This window comes from Mastigoproctus giganteus, chromosome 6 (assembly GCF_048544385.1).
Source record: "Mastigoproctus giganteus isolate SK-2022 chromosome 6, ASM4854438v1, whole genome shotgun sequence".
Lineage (NCBI taxonomy): Eukaryota > Metazoa > Arthropoda > Arachnida > Uropygi > Thelyphonidae > Mastigoproctus > Mastigoproctus giganteus.
Window position 1 is genome coordinate 29,588,777 of NC_143580.1, and position 21,514 is coordinate 29,610,290.

At 37.3% G+C, this 21,514-nt stretch overlaps 1 protein-coding gene across 4 annotated transcripts in view; it reads right to left on the reverse strand.

Annotated features, from left to right (window-relative positions):
- Positions 1-19,615: 19,615 nt before the first annotated feature.
- Positions 19,616-21,514, reverse strand: part of Pka-R1 (protein kinase, cAMP-dependent, regulatory subunit type 1) — a 145,399-nt gene continuing 143,500 nt past the window's right edge. For 2 of the 4 annotated variants that reach the window (XM_090375903.1, XM_090375899.1), the window contains exon 11: positions 19,616-20,634. The gene's annotated coding sequence lies outside the window, so the exon portion shown is untranslated. The remainder of the gene's footprint in view (positions 20,635-21,514) is intronic. The other 2 variants (XM_090375901.1, XM_090375900.1) reach the window with 1 other exon arrangement.

Below are 21,514 nucleotides of genomic sequence, written 5' to 3' on the forward strand. Positions count from 1 at the left end.
TTTTTTTTTTTTTTTTTTAGTTTTTTTTTTGCGACTCGTTAGGTTTTGTCTAAAGAGGAAATCACACAGTGCATTGTTTTGATCAATTAGCAGACGGTTCCTTCAAAGTCGCCAGTAGAATTCGCAGGTATTAATGAAACAGGAAGCTGTAACTATAAGAGGAAACGCATTTGACATTAACCCTCAATTATGATTGTGTCACTTGAGTGACGTTATCACTGATCAAACTTCATTGTCTTGTTGGTGTGCACAAACACGATTTCGCATAAGTGACAGAGACTCAAATGGGAAAATTTGAACATGAGTTCAGTAGAAGAATTATGTAAGGCTAATTAGATACAGCAAGGGTGAAAATAATTGATAGGCACGTGTATGTTGCACAGACGTTAGCAATCACGAAGTACGACTTATTGTTTAAATCGACTTTTAAAAGTTGTAATTAATATCAATTTTATAAGTAGTTGTCCACCGAACTGAAAAACAGTGTGCACGTGCGCAGTTATGGTAATTTTAAACAACTTTAATTTTTATGTTACTTCCTATCTTTTGCAAACATTGGCTTTCGTTACGTAAAATATAATATCTCGTAAAATCTAAGATATCAAGAAAATTGATACTTAGATTTTACGGCACAATGACTGTCTTATCATTATCCTGTAAAAGGCCTGGGTTGGGATCTAGTCGAGATGCGAGGAGCTTTGGGAGAGGGGTGTCATGGTTTATCCTTCCTAAAATTCGGGCTCTTCATCCAGCAAAGCAGTCCATAAAATGCATGCAATTAACAGATACAACACATTGATGATTCATATATTTATGAGCTATCATAAATATATGATGCTTTGGTATAAAAATAAAGTAACAACAAGAAGATATCATCCTATAGTTATTCACTACTCCAAAATTTCCAAATTTCTACCTCCCATCCTGCAGAAATAGAGACCTAATCAATTTATCTTGTACAGTGTTCGATAAGAAATACGTGGTGCTGTTTCGGTGTACGCTTTTATAGTACGCGATTTGCACAATCCGGAACTTTAAGTTTTAAAGTTCAAATACATTTTAAAGTCAAATTTAGATTTGCGTATAAAACTATACAAGAACGTTAAATTTGTTGTTAAAATTTATCTGATGAATATTTGTAACTTAAAGTTTGGACACCAGTGTGCATATATAGGGAAGATTACATATATAAGATAGAATTCGCAGCATAACGGAAACACAGTAGTATTTGGTATCAATTATGAACTTGGATGCACCAAAAAAAAAAAAATAAATAATAATAAATAATAAAATAAATAAAACAAAATAAAATAAAAAGCACAACAAATGTTGTGCTTTTTCATGGGAAAGCCATTAATACAGGTACTTTGACCAGCTAGCATCTTATATATTATTAAAACTGTTTGCATTACATGCATCTCTCTCTCTCTCTCTCTCTCTCTCTCTCTCTCTCTCTCTCTCTCTCTCTCTCTCTCTCTCTCTCTATTTGCCATTCCCTGTTTCCATCCTTCTAAGAACTGAAAACAAATGAGGAAAGCTTCATTCGTGACTAAAGAAGTTGGGAAGTGTTGCCGCTCTGTTGATGGCAATGAAGAACTTAACCTCAAGGTTATATTCTCTTAACAGTGGTTTTGTATTAGTCATACGATTGTTTATTTTTGGTTACAATACGCTTCCTTAATAGCTGGTGAAGGGTACACTAGAAACATCCATTTTACCGTAATCTTTGCTTTATATCAGACACAGAACATGGATTTGTCCGTTATGCGATATTTCAGGGGAACAGAAATATATCTTATTTCTGTTCCCCTGAAAGTTATGTTTTATGGCCCCTCTCAGAATTTAACTAGACACTTTCATTTAATGATCAGATGGAAATAAAATGAATAAAGTATTCAGATGATTTCATTCTTCTAAGAAGTCCCTCTTTCATTTGTAGTAGTAGTAGAGGCATGTGATGTAAGAAAGCTAGCGTATGAGCATCCATTCCCTCTAAAAGTTTGTCCAGTTCCTCCTTGAATTTATTTAAGTTATCATCTTCCACAACGACAGATATTATTTCGTGATATTAGCTTTAGCGAATATTACGAAAATAGTAGTGGACCAGCACGTGTTCCAACCTCCATTGATCGGGGGAGGGGGGGCATAAATAAATTGCCTCCTAAACAGAGGAGAGGGGGAGTTTCCAATCCTGTTGAAGACTGTACGAATTTCTAAGCGACTTCTTCGATTTATCATTTGCTATTTTAGTAGGATTTCTAAAACACTTCTTCAAATGGACAGTTATCTGAACTTAGGCGGAGAAAGTAGAAACATACCTCGAGGGACTGAAAAATAATTTTGATAAAACGGAAGTATGATTAGCTAATATCGGCACTAGAATTTTAAAGTATAACAGGAGAAATTTTTTTAAAAAAAAGTTATTCACAATTTAATATAATTTAAAATATTTAACTTCATCTTTAAATTTTTATTTAGCTATAGTAACAAACAGAAAATTTTGTTATAGCATCGGTAGAAAATAAAAAAATTATTCGAAATTATAAAGCTGGCATAAGGTAGGCAAAAAAACCTTTGAATTAAAAGAAGCTAAGATCATGCAATTTTTTAAAAAAAATGTTATTAAAAACGAAGGCGAATTTTTTTTTTTTTTTTTTTAAACAAGTAAATTCTGTTATACTGAAAAGCCAAGAGGGTCTCACATATGATGAGTATGGGTTTGGCACACCCACGGTTCTGAGCTGGATATCATCAGTCTTCTCTTTCTTGGTGATTCCTTTCTACTTCTCTTTCTCTCTTTCTCTGGGTAACTCGAAAAAATTTTTTTTTGGCTTGTGCAGCATAAGCCTGAGGCTTCCTTGCACCACATGGCTAATAATAATAATAATAATAATAATAATCTTTCAAGAAATGTCAACAAAAATCGCGAAAATTCTTAAGATTGATATTAAAAACAACAATAACTTATTTCTAACTTACGTAGTTAGGTATTGCCAAGAATCGGGAATTTACGGTGTCCGAATAGATACCACTCAGGATATTGCAGTTCAGAATCAATGTGTAATCATATACTCTCCATTGATAACTGTATTCGTGAAAAATTACTTTCTGTAATTACTTTAAGTCGTCGAACTGGTGAAAGTTTGTTTAATGATATGAATGAAGTCATCAGAAAAAAAAAATAAATAAATAAAGAAAATAAAAATCTGTCGTATTAGGGTTACTCGAGAACAACTCTCATTCACGCATGCGTAAATGCGTGGTTTCTCCGGTCGGTTTGCTTACGTTTCGATTTTTTATTATTACTTCACTGCCCTAGCACAGTATATGTAATCACCGTTTTACCTACACTGGGTTTTGAAAACACCTCAGTTCGAATACTGACAATGAGGCGAAGAATTTTTATGGGCCTTTTCCACAACGTAGTTCAGTTAGTCGGTCTCAGGTGAGGATAGAATGTTTTTTTTTTTTTCTCCCAGAAAACTCGAGTTTTTCGTCAAAACAAAACAGCAAATCCACCACAGAATACACGCAATTTATAGACATAAAATGTATATATATACTGGGTGGTTATAAAATAAGTTTTCCTCTGCAGGAGACCATAGTGTTAAAACGGTTGGAATTAGCACTGTGAAAATCGGTGGGTATGGGGAAGAGATTTGGAGAATAAAAAAAAATTAGCTCAAATTTCTGCCACCAGGGGAAAACGGCGCTGCACATATATAAAAGTTGCCATTTACTTCAAGACACGCTGCTTACGCAAATGACATCCTGTTAGATAAGAGCAGAAAGGCCAGCGCCACCGTCAATAACCATTATGGCTCTTACAAAAAAGAAAGTACTCTTTTAGTAAACTATTCTACCAGAATAATAGTAACGCTAATGCAGCACTACGTGAATATCCGAAACTTAAAGGTTTGCGTAAAGGACCTTTGATGTCAGTAGGGCTTCGAAAAATAAATAAAGAAATTTGAAGCGACCGACCAGGGAGTTAGGTGTAATTCCAGACAGGGGACCAGACAACCATGTATCGGAACGGAGGTAGTGGATGAAGTGGCTGTTGCAATGGTCACAATGCGAAACATTACCAGTCAGTAGTGCCTGCCAGAGGTGTGTAAAGAGACTTTAACCTTCCTTGATCTACTGTATGTAAAGTGCTTCGAATAATTTTACGCAGGTTCCAGTGCAAGATTCACATAGTGCAAGAACTAAAGTCTTGTGATCAGCAACAACGAATACACTTTGCTCTACAATTTCTGGCTCGTATGAAACTTGCGATACATGGGTTCGATTGATCTTGTGGTCTGATGAGGCACATTTCACTCTTCATGGGGCTGTAAATACACATAACTGCCGAATATGGGGAACTTCTTGTCTATCTGCTGTGCATGAAAGACCACTAAGAAGTCCATACGTTACAGTATGGTGTGGATTCACAGTAGAGTTTATAATCATACGATTTTTCTTTGAACAGTCTACACCTCATGGCCCCATAAGGTGTACGGTAACTAGTGCACGGTACTGTGTTCTTTTAAGAGATTACGTTATTCCCGCTCTGCAAGAAAGGCAATGCTTGGAGACCATAGTGTTCATGCAAGATGGTGCCCCTTTCCACATTGGTCGACAAGGAAGGAACTGCTCCGTTCAAATTTGGGAAATGATTGCATAATTTCTAGAGACTTTCTGCAGTTCTGGCCAGCCTTATCACCAGATCTCAATCTCTGTGATTTCTGGCTATGGGGATACCTAAAAGACAGATTTTACCGTGGTGGCATACAGACACTTGTTGATTTAAAAGCAAGCATTAAACAGCATGTAGCCAACATCCCTCATAAGATGATAGGCAAAATTGTGTCGCAGGCAGTCCTCCATTTTCAGAGTGTCATCTCAAGTGAAGGAAAGCACATAGAACAGTATCTGTAGATTTCTAAGTTCTGATATTAAAATCTAATCCTAAGTTAAGTACTCATTTTTTTTTTCTTCTACAAATCGCTTCCCCATACCCACAAATTTTCACAGTGCTATCTCTAATCGTTTTGACACTAGGGTCTCCTGAATAGGAAAACTTATTTTATAACCACCCAGTATATACATTGTGATGCCACTTTATTAGGTAAACCCTTGCTATGCACACAAATGGTTCGGCCCACATGTTGCAAGTCACATGACCACAGATGCAGATATAAATGCAGCACAACAACCTTTCTAGTATCAGTTAAACGTACAAACCATAGCAATAATGGGGAAAAGGAGTGATCTAATGTACTTTGAACGTGGCATGGTAGTAGGTGCAAGAAAAGCATCTCTGAAATGGAAGTTCTCCTGGACTTTTCACGCACCACGGTTTCAAGGGTGTATCAAGAATGGTGTAACGAACAGAAAACATCCTCTCAATGGCACTCCTGTGGAAGAAAATCGCTTGTTGATGAGAGAGGTCAGGAGAGGTTGGCTAGAATTGTGCAAGCAAACAGACGGGCCACAATGTCGCACATCACGTCAGAATACAACTTTGGTGTGCAGAACAAAATATCGCAACAGACCACTAGTCGCACTTTGTCGCGAATGGGCTACAACAGCCAATGGATACATTATGTACTTTTGTTACCAATTAAGAACAAGAGAGCACGCTTCCTGTGGGCACAGCAACACCAGCACTGGACTATCGAGGATTGGAAAACAGTTGCTTGGTCTGACGAGTCGAAGTTCCTGGTGCATCATGTTGACGGAAGGCTCAGAATTTGGCGAAAACAACATGAATCCATGTCTGATGACTACTGTGCAAGTTGGTGGGAGCAGTGTTGTGGTGTGGGGAATGTTTTCTTGGCACACGTTGGGTCCATTGGTACCCATAGATTCACGTCTGAATGCCACATTATACATAAACATTGTTGCTAACCAAGTGCATCCATTCATGTTGACAGTTTATCCTCAGTCAGATGATTACTTCCAGCAGGATAATGCGCCAGTGTACAAAGCCCGAATCACTATGGAATGGTCCCAGGAACATGACAATGACTTTTCTTTGCTGCAGTGGTCTGCTCAGTCCCTGGATCTCAATCCTATTGAACATCTTTGGGATGAGCTGGAAAGGCTGTTCGCTGCAGGCCTACACCTCCATTGAATCTCAAGGAACTGCGTGACACACTCATGTCTGCATGGTACTCCATTCCTGCATGTTTCCAGCAGTTTGTTCAATCCATGCCTAGACGAATTCAGCTGTTTTGAAGGCTAAAGGAGGCTCAACACATTACTAGGTAGGTGTACCTAATAAAGTGGCAGCAGTGTATATTACAATACAACCAACCATTACTGCACCATATCATTAGAGCTAGTATTAGTAAGGCAAAATGATGTACGCTTTTTCTATACCAGCAAAAAAAGGAAAGGATCCGACTATTCATACCCAGAGGTGGACTGGCCATAAGACTTACTGGGGGGGGGGGGGGCATAAGCTGATGTGATTTATTCTGACCTCCGATACATTCTATTTGTTTTCCCTTGGTAAGAATTTTTGACTCAATCCGCCTCTGTTCATACCTCCTCTTCCTGCAAAATAAATATTTAATTCTGCCTTTGAACACATTCCACTGTGCAACAACCTTCTGCCCATAGGTGAACTTCATGAGATCAAATCTGTTTCCTGAGATTTTATATTTGTGTTCCCTGGTTCTTTCTCATTGACAAAGGAGAATGGACCTTCCTTCCTCATTCATTTTACTCAATACCTTCAGTGTTTTACAAACCTCAATTACATCTACCCTTGATGTCTAGTTGTCAAACTTTGAAGTTCATATATTCTATGCTGTTCTTTATATTTGCATCAATTTGTACTCATCACTGAAGTGGTCATTCTTTTCTGAATCCTCTTCAGAAATGCATCTTTTTTTTAAGTGCAGTCTCCAGACTTGAATACATTCCAAATGCAGTCTAATGATTGTATTCTATAGAGGGATAATGATGTACTTCTCCCTAACTAGCAAAGGTCATGTAAATCATGAATTGTCTATTTCATAATTTACATGATCCTTTCATGTGCTTTACTAGCCACCAGTTCACATTGAACTATAATACCTAATTTCTTTCTCACTTGAATCACATTTAACTCCTCTCCCTTAACTTATATGTGAATCCAGGTTCTGTTCCTCAGATATATTTAGAAGTACTGAACCTTATTGCCATTTTTTACCATATATGCAACTGATCCAAGGGTTTTTGAAGCAACATAGTCTGGTTTGCATTGTTAACCACCCTTCCCACCTTCAAATTATGAGCAATAATACCCTTATTAATAATCATTTATGAAAATTAGAAAGAGAGGATCCAATGTCAATCCCTGAACTCCATGTGTTATAATGAAAATTCACATTGAATCTTTCTGGGAGCACCTGACTCAATGGCAATTTTAGTTCGTGGTCATGAATGCCAGTTAGTTGTTCTTTATAGGGTGCATCATCAAGGGACTCATCACTTAATTAAATTTTTTTAACCATTTTTGGCCTGTTCTCTTCTCAGAATGACATGCATGTCATAAGATTTGATTGTGTAGTCAATGTGCTCAGTTTATACTCATAAACACTGTCAAATAATTGTAACTGGAGGTAATCTTTTCTTCATGTTTCACTATCTATAATGGCTTCTGCATAATTTTTGTTAATATATTAACCTTGAAAAAAAAAAACATAAATAAGCAAACAGTGGATATGATCACCATCTTCCTCATACTGGATGGAAAAGGTCTAGGTTTGAATCCTGCCAATGCCCTGAGGAATTTTATGGGCTTTTTCTCAAAGCATGGCTAAATTAGTTGGTCTCAGGCAAAGTTTGCATGATTTTATCTCACGGAAGCTGAAGTATTTCGTCCAACAAACAGGCAATGGACCACAAAATACATGCAGTTTACAGACAAAATATACCGATACCTCACAGCCTTAATTGCTTTGGCACTTAATGCACATACTTTAAAAAAACTGCACAAATATTTTTGGTTGCTTTATAGCAGCTTTTATTTTGTGCAACAGTCATATTTGAACCTTACAAAGTCAATTTTAGGTGATGAAGAGAAGAATAAAGGCAATAAGTGATGGGTAGGCAGGTGAGTTATTCAAATTAAATTGCATTATAATGCAAGTAATTTTTATGGGCTGTTTTTTACTTGGTTGAGTTAAGTCTTTCTTGGGTTTCCTATTTTTTTTTTTTCTTGGAAACCTTTGTTAATGTTCCAGCAAACCAACTGAATACATGCAGTTACACACATAATACACCAACACCTCATGGCTTTAGTTGCTTTGGTGTTTAACCTTTTCCTCCAAGCACCTTTGAAACAGGAATTGCCTAAGGAAAGTGAACGAAGTGATATTCTTGGGAAACTATATGTTGGAGTTGTAGATGCCTATAAATGAACTCAGACAGTAGGGAGCTGTGGCATGAATTTTCATGACAAGGCTAGCTGTTTATCAGTGAATGCCAGATGTTTTTTTGCAGTGGTGCCTAGCCCACTTTTTATGAATCAGAGTGGAAACAAGGTCCTATGGAATGATGAGGCATGTCAGTCTTCAGATCAGTCAAGTGGTATGGAATATGTCTGCGGAATATCATCTGTTGTAATGAATAGTGTGCACAATGAAATTTGAAGTGGTCAGGGTCACAAGTGTGGGGCTGCTTGCCATGACTACAGGGAACTAAATCCAGTGAGTATGGCACACAGGGAACCACAGTGATAGAAAATATTTTGGGCAAAAAAAAGAAAAAAACCAGCTTTTACTACTGCCAATCAGTGTAACTGCAGTTGAGTAGTTTGGAGGTGGGGGTTGTTGCATGCTACTTCAAATTGCATGCGTGTTCACATTTCAAAAAAACAGTTTTGGCTTTTTACTTTTAACAGAATTCTTTACATATTAATTTCATAACCATTCTTTAAAAATTTAATATTTGACTCCTCCCCTTCCCCATCAGGACTTGGCAAACACTTGTGATACTAAACTGCACTGGACCATCCACTGTGGTAAGTGCAAATGTGACCCCAATTCACAAAGGAGGATCAAAGGCTGACACAAGTAATTATAGACCTGTGAGTTTAACTTCTTTTCCAGGAAAATTAATGGAGGCACTGGTTAAAGAAGCACTGCAGGATCATCTAGACAAGACTTCAGTTATAGCTCGGAGACAGCATGGTTTTGTTAAGGGGAAGTCTTGCCTGACCAATTTGATTGGATACTATGATGCAGTCACAAAAGAACTGGATGCAGGGAATAACTTTGATATTATATACTTGGATCTTAGAAAGGCTTTTGATACTGTTGCACATGGAAGACTGCTGCACAAATTGGAGCAGTGTGGCATTGGAGGCAAATCGCTGCTATGGATAAAGGGGTGGTTGAGGGGGAGAAGACAGAGAGTGGTAATCAATGGACACTGTTCATTGTGGACTAATGTTATTAGTGGAGTCCCTCAGGGTTCAGTGTTGGGTCCATTGTTGTTTTCTGTATTTATAAATAATATTGATGATGGGATATCAAGTTTAATGTCCAAGTTTGCAGACGATACAAAAGTCAGCAGGGTTGTTAAGGACATAGCATCAGTAGTGCATCAGAGCTGAGAGGTGGAAAACGAAGTTTAACATTGACAAATGTAAAGTACTACACATGGGAAACAGCAACCCCAGAGCAACGTATCAACTCTGTAGTACTATACTGACAGTGGTAGAGAATGAAAAGGACCTGGGGGTGGCTGTGCAGGCAGATATGAAGTTCTCTGAGTAGTGCAGACGGGCGCAAAGAGTAGCTCATGGTGTCTTATCAATGATATACAGGAATTTTTCTAGCAGGGATAAGGAGGTGATTATTCCCTTGTATAAGGCAATGGTCAGTATACAGGTCTGAGTACTGTATACAGGTCTGGAGGACTCTCAAGAAGGATGTAGAGTTGCTGGAACGAGTACAGAGAAGGGCCACAAGGTTAGTGAATGAAACAAGTGGTTGCTCTTACGAAGAAAGGCTTAAGTTTTGAAAATTACAGTGTCTGGAGACTAGGCACCAGTGAGGTGATTTGATAGAGGTGTATAAAGCTTTGAATGGTTTGAACATGCTCAATGCTGATGGGATTCTGCCTCTTGCTCAGAATTATCACCTGAGAGGACATAAATTCAAATTGAGGAAAGACGGTTGTAGGATAGATGTCTGGAAATTTGCCTTTAGCCAGCGGGTAGTTGGTTGGTGGAACAGACTTCCATCCCTTGTTGTGGAAGTTGATAGCCTAAACAAATTTAAAGCTCAACTGGACAGGTACTTCGAACGAACGGAGGGGGGGGGGGAAGTGGAAATTTTTTTTTTTTCTGGCTGATGCAGCATAAGCTTGCTTTCTTGCATCATATGCCTCTACTAATGCTAATGCTAAGTAGCATTTTCCAAATCCAAACTTGACCCATATATCAGAATACTATGTATTTTGATTCACTACTTCACATGAACCTTTTTCCATTGTTTTACAGTCCAGAAATAATGGTAAACATACGAATCCAATGTTTGGCATTCATTGTTGAGCTTGAGATGCACAGCTTTCTCACAGAATTGGAAAAGCAAGCCTTTGCAATATCCGAGGAAAGGCCTACGTGCCCAGGATTCATGATACAATAATATTGCATCGCTGGGAAACCAGGAAATAAATATAAATGGTTGGATTAAAATCGTTTAATGGCTAATAGAACAAAATATAAAAGTAATATACACTGATGAGCCAAAACTTTATGACCACCTACCTAATATAATGTTGGTCCTCCACGTGCAGCCAAAACAGCTTGTACCCAGTGAGGCATGGACGCTAAAAGATTTCTAAATGTGTCTTGTGGTATCTGGTACCAACACATAATGAGCAAATTCTTTAACTCCTGTAAGATCCGTGGTTGATATAACGCAGATCGGAGTTGCTGTTCCAACACAAACCACAGCTGCTCGATGGAATTGATGTCTGGGGAATTGGGAGGCCAGGGCAATACCTGGAAGTCTTCCTCATGTTCCACAAACCAATCTCGAACAATCCGGGCAGTGTGGCATGGCGCATTATCCTGCTGAAAGATGGCACTACCAGAGGGGAAGACTGTTTCCACGAAAGGGTGTACTTGGTCAGCAATGATGTTTAGGTAGGTGGTAGATGTCAGCATGCCCAGCACATGGATGACTGGACCCAGGGTATCCCAGCAGAACATTACCCAAAGCATAACACTGGCACGGCTTGTTTTCATCCTACAGTGCATCCAGGCACCATCACTTCCCCAGGTAAACGATGCACATACCTGGCCATCCACATGGAGCAACAGGAAATATGAGTTTAATCGGACCAGACGACCTTCTTCCAATCACTCAAGGTCCAGTTTCCATGCCCACTCGGAGCGGCTACCTGAGAGGGCATAAATTTTCAATTGTGTGTTGTGACACATTATTCCCATCATCAGCATTCCTATTACCGGCGAGTTGCGCCACAGTCGCCCTTCTATTGCCACGTACCATCCGGGAGAGCCTTCGTTCACCTCAAACATCGATGAGTTGTGGTCTTCCAACACCTTGCTGGCGGTTTGTGGGTTTTCCCTCCTTAGACCACTTTTGGTATGTTCTAACCACAGCTGACCGTAAGCACCCCACCAGCCGTGCCATTTCGGATATGCTCTGACCCAGCTGTCTGGCCATTACAATTTGGCTTTTGTCAAACTCGTTTAAGTCCACTGCCTTTCCCATCTGAAGAACAAGAGTAATGCTGATTAACGGAGCTCAGTATCGGGTGTTTTTTATACCGTGTCCTGACCCACGCTGTAGTTCACCTGCAGTTGCTTCGATTTGCATGACTCGGTGGTCATGTTTTGGCTCATTGGTATGTATATTACTTTTATTTTTTGTTATATTAAATCATTAAACAATTTTAATCCAACCATTTATATTTATTTCCTGGTTTCCCAGTGACACAGTACCATTGTTGGATCAAGCCTTTGTAATTCCCTGCAGTGTAAGGAACATCCCTGTTCACCCTTGGAGTTCTGATAAGTTCTGTGAAACCTCATGGCTAGTACAGTAGCAAGTTCTTCTGTACCAATACATCTAGGTTAATATTTGCATCTGAACACGATCAACATTTATCAGCTTTTATCTCACAGTAAAGGAATATGTCAAGCTTGTGCAAAGATTGTATGTTTTATTCACTTGGAAACTTTTTAATGGAAGTTTTTCAATTCTATGAAAACAGCCAAGCTGACAATGGAATATGTTTGTAGACAACATACTGGAATGTGATGTTACTTGACCCATGTAATTATCTAATCTTTAAGAGGTAATACAATTTTTAGGTTTGTTTGTTTGAAAAAAATTCAAACCACAAAAAATCTGTAGGGGGTTCTACTCCCCATCTCCATATGGAATGTTTGCAATTCTTGATTCCATACTGAATGGCTCACCATACAGTACATGATGAGCATAAAATGGCTTCCCATTATGAATTTAAATTTTATAAAGTGTACTGAATTTTTTGCCTCAGGGCAGCGGTTCTTAAACTTTGAGCCCATGCCTCCCTTGAAGTAAAACATCTATAACTGTGCAATTTCTTATTTTTAGCATTAGCATTAGTAGAGGCATATAATGCAAGAAAGCAAGCTTATGCAGCATCATCCAAAAAAAAAAAACACCCCTTCCACTTCACCCCTTCGTTCGTTCAAAATACCTGTCCAGCTGAGCCTTAAATTTATTTAGGCTATCAACTTCCACAACAAGGGATGGAAGTCTGTTCCACCAACTACCCACTGGCTAAAGGCAAATTTCCGCACATCTATCATACATCTGTCTTTCCTCAATTTGAATTTAAGCCCTCTCAGGTGATTATTCTGAGCAAGAGGCAGTATCTCATCAGCATTGAGCATGCTCAAACCATTCAAGGCTTTGTACACCTCTATCAGATCACCTCGCCGGTGCCTAGTCTCCAGACACTGTAATTTGCAAAACCTAGGCCTTTCTTCGTAAGAGCAACCCTTCATTCCGTTCACTAACCTTGTTGCCCTTCTCCGTACTCGTTCCGACAGCTCTACATCCTTCTCGAAATGAGGCCTCCAGACCTGTATACAGTACTCAAGGTGCGGCCTGACCATTGCCTTATACAAGGGAATAATCACCTCCCTATCCCTGCTAGAGAAATTCCTGTATATCATTGATAAGACACCATGAGCTACTCTTGCAGCCTGTCTGCACTGCTCAGAGAATTTCATATCTGCCTGCACAATTACCCCCAAGGTCCTTTTCATTCTCTACCAGTGTCAGTGTAGTACCACAGAGTTGATACATTGCTCTGGGGTTGCTGTTTCCCATATGTAGTACTTTACATTTGTCAATGTTAAACTTCATTTGCCACCTCTCAGCCCATCTGCTCAACCTTTCCAGATCCTGTTGCAGCAGCATAGCGTCAGTAGCATCCTTAACAACCCTGCCAACCTTTGTATCGTCTGCAAACTTGGACATTAAGCTTGATATACCATCATCAATATTATTTATAAATACAGAAAACAACAATGGACCCAACACTGAACCCTGAGGGACTCCACTAATAACATTAGTCCACGATGAGCAGTGTCCATTAATTACCACTCTGTCTTCTGTCACTCAACCATCCCTTTATCCATAGCAACAATTTGCCAACAATGCCACACTGCTCCAATCTGTGCAGCAGTCTTCCATGTGCAACAGTATCAAAAGCCTTTCTAAGATCCAAATATATAATATCAAAGTTATTCCCTGCATCCAATTCTTTTGTGACTGCATCATAGTATCCAATCAAATTGGTCAGGCAAGACTTCCCCTTAACAAAACCATGCTGTCTCCGAGCTATAACTGAAGTCTTGTCTAAATGATCCTGCAGTGCTTCTTTAACCAGTGCCTCCATTAATTTTCCTGGAACAGAAGTTAAGCTCACAGGTCTATAATTACTTGTGTCAGCCTTTGATCCTCCTTTGTGAATTGGGGTTACATTTGCACATCTCCAGTCTGTGGGTAACTCCCCTGAGTCCAAGGAAGCTCTCATAATTATGGCTAATGGATTGCTTACTTCCTTTGCTGCCTCCTTTAATATAACTGGATATATCCCATCCACTCCAGGTGCCTTTCTTGTATTTATCTTCAACAATTTCTCCTCCACTTTACTCTCAATCATTACAAGATCATCTAGGTCACTGCCAGTGTTTACTTCATCTACGGCATTCCCCTTCCTGAATAACTTCTCCTGTGTGAATGTAGATGCAAAATATTGATTTAGTTTGTTAGCTACCTGAGCAGGATCATGAACAGTTGAACCATCGATATCAAGTGGACCAATCTGATTCATCCCCTTCCTTCTAGAGTTTACATAAGTAAAGAACTCCTTGCTGTTTTTCTTTGCATCTCTTGCCAAAGATATCTCGTAATCTGCCTTCGCCTGCCTAACCTCCTTTGTAACTTGGTTACAGATCAACTTATATCTATCATAGGCTTCTGTGTCACACGTTAATATAACATAACATGTTATTACAATAATTCGGACTCGTGCAAGGTCAAATAACATGCGAAAATACCCAAACCAATAGTTAGTAGTAACTGGATCCCAAGAATATGGCTGGGGAACACTATGCGTTCTATGCATCAAAAATAACCAAAATATTTTCTATAATTATTTACATTAATAATACAGATCAAATAGTAGTAGATATCTAATAGTATAAAAAAAAATCATTCTTAAATATATTTTTAATATTTGCCATGAAAAGCTTAACTATTACATCTTCTGCCATTTATTAACTAGTAATATTAACTATTACCAGTGGCATACTGGTAAATTATGGCACCTCCCCAGGGCATTGTGACACTGTTTGAGAACCACTGCCTCAAGGGAATAAATATCTGAGACAAAATATTTATGGCTTCAGTTTAAAATATTAAATGACTCAATTGCAGCACTCACCTTCATTTTCAAATTCTTCATTGTTTGGTTCAGTTGATAAACAAAATTACTCAGAGTTACTAAACTCTGAATCAAAAATGAAAACATCTCTTCCAACTACATGTTTCAGTTCTAATCAATTCAAAGCCTGGATTTTGTAAATAGCGTTTCAGGAGGAGTCATAGTCAAATGTCACAGGGAAAACCTTGCAAATTTAATATCAAAACCCTAGCTAATGATATCATTAGCTGAAGTTTTAATTCATTCAGGTAAAACAATGCTTAAAACAGTCTGACATACATTTCTTCAGTTATTATAAGTTTTGAGTACCCTACTAACTTCTTTCTTAAAGAAATATGGCTCAGTCAAAAATCCCAATTTTAAAAAAAATTGTATCACACAGAGATTTTCATCATAAGATTTTCTATTTAAGCATAGGGTTCACCCTTGGGCAAATGACTCTCAACATTACCTCAACTTTTAAAACTGATCCTGTGGAATATCCAGGTATTAGGCACCATCCTACACAGTTTGGAAAATTTCTATTGCTCTCTTATCAGTGTTTGTTGGGTACTCCTATGGACATTATGCTCACTTCCCATCCCTTCAAATTTTTTCACACTGGGCATCAGTATTTTCATGGAGCATGGATTAGTACTCTTCATCATTTTAACTCTTCTATAAGTTAAGGAATTCCAGAGAACTGTTTTTACGATAATGAATAATAAGCGTACTGTATTCTTCAACTGTTATTGGCTAAGATTCTCGACAATGAAGTTTGTTTGTTGCCTGAGTGAAGTTCATAAAATGAAGGTTGGGTGAGAGAATGATTCTGACTTTGAGCACAATAAAATGGACTTTACTGTGTAGTATCATTCAGCCTATTCATTCAAATTAATTTCATTAAATTTATTCAAACCACTGCCAATCTGGAGAAACAAGACTGCAGCAGGAGAAAAGGCAGTGGCACAAACCATAAAATAAAATAACTCAGAGATTTATATGTTATTTAATTTAATGTTTCTAATACACATGGACATGTGTGCACGCACGCACACTATACTGCATACAAGCTTTTAATTAAAACTTACGCTGTATCCTCTCATCTCCTTTCTAATGTTCTGCTAAGGATCTTCCATTTCTCCTATAATTCTATCTCTTGCAACCAAATTCCATTATGAAATTCACCATTTCTCATGCTATCTTGTAAAAATAAATATAAAAGATTGGCACAGCCTGAAGGTCGGGGAGGATGAATGTGCATCTGCATATTTTGCACCCCCTCCTGCTCCTCCAGAGCAATTCAGTATTCATTTACATAAAAAAAATGCAACATATACGATGCCAGTATGGATTTGAAATAGTGTTTCACAGCTTTCAGAGCTGACATGGGAACCCCTTTCTTTAGCTGGAGGAGCAAAAGAGTATTGGCGATTTTTCGTTTTACTTCGGAGTCTATTTCTGTATTCTAATTTAAGAATTGGTGAAAAAATTTCATACAATAAAACAAATTTGTGTTAATGGTAAGTTTAGAAATTTATTTTACAAAAAGGGTTCTACAGCCTTTAAACAACTACTTTAATGCAACATTATTAAAAAATCTTTTCAGTTAATACTGTAGTAACTTAAACATGCCAAATTTTTTGCTAATAAAGTGCTAAATATTATGCACAGGACAACACAAACAAAAGCAGATATATATATTTACTTTTGCATAACTAATTCAAGTAGCTGTATATACATGCCAAGGTTACATATCAGTAGTACGGCACATCTCAGACAACTATACATTATACATATCAAATGTTCAACTAGCAAAATTAAATCAGTTCAAGCTGCCTAATGTATTAAAAAGTTCTCATTACATTTTAAGGTAAAAGTGAAGTAGGCTAAGGTAAAGAAAGCCAACACGAGAACCACTGGAAACATCAACTAACATACGTGGAAAACTAATTTTCTGATACGGCACCCTAGTGCTGCTTGCTCGGTAAACAGACGGTAGGTGTTATCGGTCTGGAGCAGAAGTCGAGAACGATATATTGATTGACAGGTAGGCATGGCAAACGATGAAATGATTGGTGGTGGGCGTGACAGATGACAAGCTACTGTGTAGTCACTGTCTGGCATTATGATGTGTATTTATGAGTAAAGAACGGTGCATAATTAGTTTTGTAACGAACAGTATACAGGTAATAGTAGCAATGAATCTTTTAAAGATGGAAGAAATTTGTGAGGAAAATAAAATGTTGATTTTTTGATGAAAACTAAATTAATAAGACTGAAATTGTCAAATTTATGGGAAAAATCATGAAGATACTTTTCAGAATATTATTACTCAAATTGCAAATAGCTATCGAGGTCCAACTGTATGATCTGTATTCATGATTTCTTTTTCTGAAAAAGTTCCTCTACATTCCGTTCATTTTAGTAACTTCATTTTAGTTCATAAAATACTGTGCCCTACTGTTAATCATGGCAACGGCAATTATTCATCTTTTTTCTGGTGCCCCCCCTTCAGCTTTTAATCTGAGGCAGGAGCCTCGTTCGCCTCACCCTCGGCACGGCTCTGTAGGTTTGGTTACGAAAAAAGGAAAAGGTTTCTTTATTTTTCGTTTTATTTCATAACCTGACTTTAAATGATAGGTTAGGTTAGGAAATAATAGAAAAGGTTTCCTTATATTTTGTGACCTAACTTTAGGAAATAATAGGAAAAGAAAGAAAGATTATATATATATATATATATACGCACAGGCAACCCCCGTATAAAACGGTACTTCTACAACATGGTTTCACTCTAATATGATTGATAAATTGTGCCAATCCTTGCACAACATGGTCCTTATATAAAACGGTTAGAGAATTTCGGTAAACCTCGCATAACAGGGTATTTTTGAGCTTTTGTGAGGGGAAAACCCTGCTATTATGTTGGATGTAATTTTTCAACGTTTCCACTCTTTTTGAATCCCTGCTGTTGACTCGCTAGTCAAAAAAAAAAAAAAAAAAATTGAGAAATCCCTGTATTTTATTTTGTTGGGAAATCCCCGTGTTACGTTCTGCGCTATTGAATTTGTGGAAAAATCTAGATTTCAAAGTTTTATTACTATTGGATAGCACACCAGGTCATCCAAACGTTGAAGTTATGTTTTTACTGCCAGTTGTACTGGGTTAACATAACTTCTTTCATTCAGCCGTTAGATCAAGGCATTATATCCACCTTTAAAACTCATTCCATCAGAAAATCGGTACAATGGATTTTGGAAAAAAATTGATTCCGAATCCATTGAAGTAATGGAGGCATGGAAACATTTCTCAATTGTGGACTGTATCAAAATCATAGCTTTATCGCCGAAAGAAGTAAAACTGTCAACGTTAAATGAGTGTGGAAAAATGTACGACCAGAGTCAGTTCATTCAGGAAATATGATCAAACGGGGAGAAAATGGAATTGGTGCATTAGTAGAACTTGCTACATTGGAGGGGAAGGTTTTGATGATATGGACTACTGAGGCCCTCGTGGGTAGCACAGTTGATAGAATTGGCCTTCTCCTCACACTGGCTGGAAAAGACCCGAGATCGAATCCCATCGATGGAGGAATTTTTATGGATCTTTTTCACGTGGCTGAGTTAGTTGGGCTCGGGCAAGGGTAGCATGGTTTTTTCTCCCACAAACTCGGGTTTTTTGTCCAGCAAAACAGAAAATCGACCTAAGGACACACAATTTATAGACAATATACACAGAGTAACATGGCCTTAGTCGCCGATGCTCCTAAAAAATAAAAAAAGATATGAGTACTGAAGACGTTCAAGAATTACTGGTAGAAAAAGAAGTTGGCGTAGTGGATTTGGTGCAAACAGCACCGGAGGTAAAATCAAATCAATTCAGATGATGATATCGCAGATGAAAATTCTCAACTTCCAAATTTAACACTAAAAAGCATAGGGGAAGGCATAAAGTTATCCGAGCAATTAGAATATTTTTTGAATGCAGATTCTTGAATGAAAGGAGCCCAAAGTTCAAAAGGGAGCTTCAAAAATGCTTTGTTCCATACGATGAAATTCACAAAGATTTATCAAGCAAAAGCAAACAGACCCAGATTACTGATTTTTTAATGAGAGAAGATACACAAAATTTAGAATGGTGTATTTTTGTTAACTTTTGAACGTAACCCCCCTTTTTGTACGTTTTCTTAGTCCCATATAACATGGTTTTGCAAAACACAACATTTTATAGAAACCTAATAACCATGTTATACGAGGGTTACCTTATTAAGGTGTTGATTGACGTTATGATAAGTGTGTATCCGTGCAAGTGTCTTTAAAAATAAAAATACAGCAATAAAAAGTTAATATTTTGTTAATAAACAATTTATGCACTAGTCCACCCATTATTCTAAAGAAAAAAGGTCAGGTTACCCCATCCCACTTCGGGAGGGGGTTCAAGCTCCCATGGGATTCAAGTGGAGGTAACCTGACCTTTTTTCACCATTATGGAAAGTGTTCATTAGGGCAAGTGATACTAAACCGATGTTATTGTCTGTTGTGTTCAAGCACCAATCAGCACATCATTTGTCACGTCTACCTGTCAATCAATATATCGTTCTCGACTTCTGCTCCCCCCACCAATAACACCTACTGTCTCTTTACTGAGCAAGCAGCGCTAGAATGCGGTATCAGGAAACTAATTTTCCGCGTAAGTTAGCCGACATTTCCCATGGTTCTCGTGCTGGCTTTCTTTACCTTCGCCGTTAAGTATTTAACACTGTTTAACAATATTACATTTATTATTATTCTTCTAGTACTACAGTATATCACAACTGACAAACTTAATTTCAATTAAAAAAATTGAAATGATTAATGATAGATTATTCTGACAGCACAATTAACAACAACAAAAAAAAAGGAGGAAAACAGTATTAATAAATCAAATAAAAATACAGGCTGCCATGCTAACTGAAATTATATAACATTAATTAAAAGCAAGGTGCTATGATTTCACTTGTAAATTTACAAGTTAAAAAAGTTCAATGTACATTAACTTCTTTATTTTGCATGCTTCATCATGTTCACCATTTTTCTATTTTCCCCCATAAAGACACAATTAGTACTATGCTGATGTCAATATTTCTATATATTTGGCATGAAGTTTTAAGTTGCAAGATGTTCTACATCATGTCTTCTTGATAAATATATATTACATATATAAGGTTAACTTAACATATTTCAATACTAAGCTAAATGCAAGAAATTAATCCTGCTCTTAGTTTCTTTAACAGTGAAAAGACGAAACTCCTGTGCTTATTCCTCAACAACTAAATTTCATTTTTTATTTAGAATAACTTTATTTGGTTCTTTTTCTTTGGTTAAAGGAATAATGAATGACAATTCAGTATTATTTTAATGTTTTCAGAAACAGTAATTTTGTTATGAATTTATCATTTCAAAAGTTGTTTTAAACACATGAAATTTCAGCTGAATTTCTTGAAATAACTATGGATTGATGATACTTTCTCCCTATAAATAATGAGTGTACGATAAATACTATGACAATTATCACATCTACACAGATGTGTGAAGTCAGCATTTCCTGAGCTGTCTCCACTATAAACACCACAACAGACACATCATGACCTTCACTTAACCATCACCTTTACCTGTAGCACAGGAGAAAGCTGAATGTAAATTGCTACTGCAGTACTGCCTAGAAAAGAAGTAAGGTGATATTAGTTACTCATTTTAAATAATCAAAAATTGCCTATAAAAAAAAAAAAGACTGCACTGCAAACATAGGTTTTAATAGTAAAGCACAAGCTATATAGGTATTGTTACTAAGAATTTGTCTAGCAACTGATAGGCTGACCTTTACTTAAAGCTAAAAATCATATCAAACAAGATGAACACACACACACACACACACACACACACACACACACACACACACACACACACACACACACACACACACACACACACACACACACACACACACTAAACAAGTAGCAGTTAGACAATAATTTCATTCCACATTTGACAATCAAATAAAAGTAAGGAAAAATGTAAAAAGTTATGTACAAAGTGCTAATATTTACAAGACTTTAAAATTCTACAAAGAAATTCACTACACATAACCCACGAGTATTGTGAGAATTCACTAGTGAAAGGTTCAATTTAATCTATAGTTGCGTGTTAAGCTTACATCTCCCACATGAGAGGAACTGGTAAAACTGGTAACACTGTAGTCCAATGAAGGTGTTTCACTTCTGTTTATCATGATTCTATTTCCAAGAAATGTTTTTGAATTTTTACTATTTTTAAATTTAATTTTCACTAAACTCTAACTGTTCATTAAAGTTAGTGAATAGCAATTGTTGCCTTTGTTTCATTTTCTATGGTCCCACCCTGCTGCCATTTTATTTAAGCAATGGTCTTACTTATCACTACCTATACATAGGGTACTGAGACATTCAATTTCTGCCACATGGCTTTTTTTGAGATTGGCATTATTTAACTGTAATTCATATTTATCCACTTTGTTACTTAAAATGTATGCACATTTTAACTAACAATCAGCAACCATAATC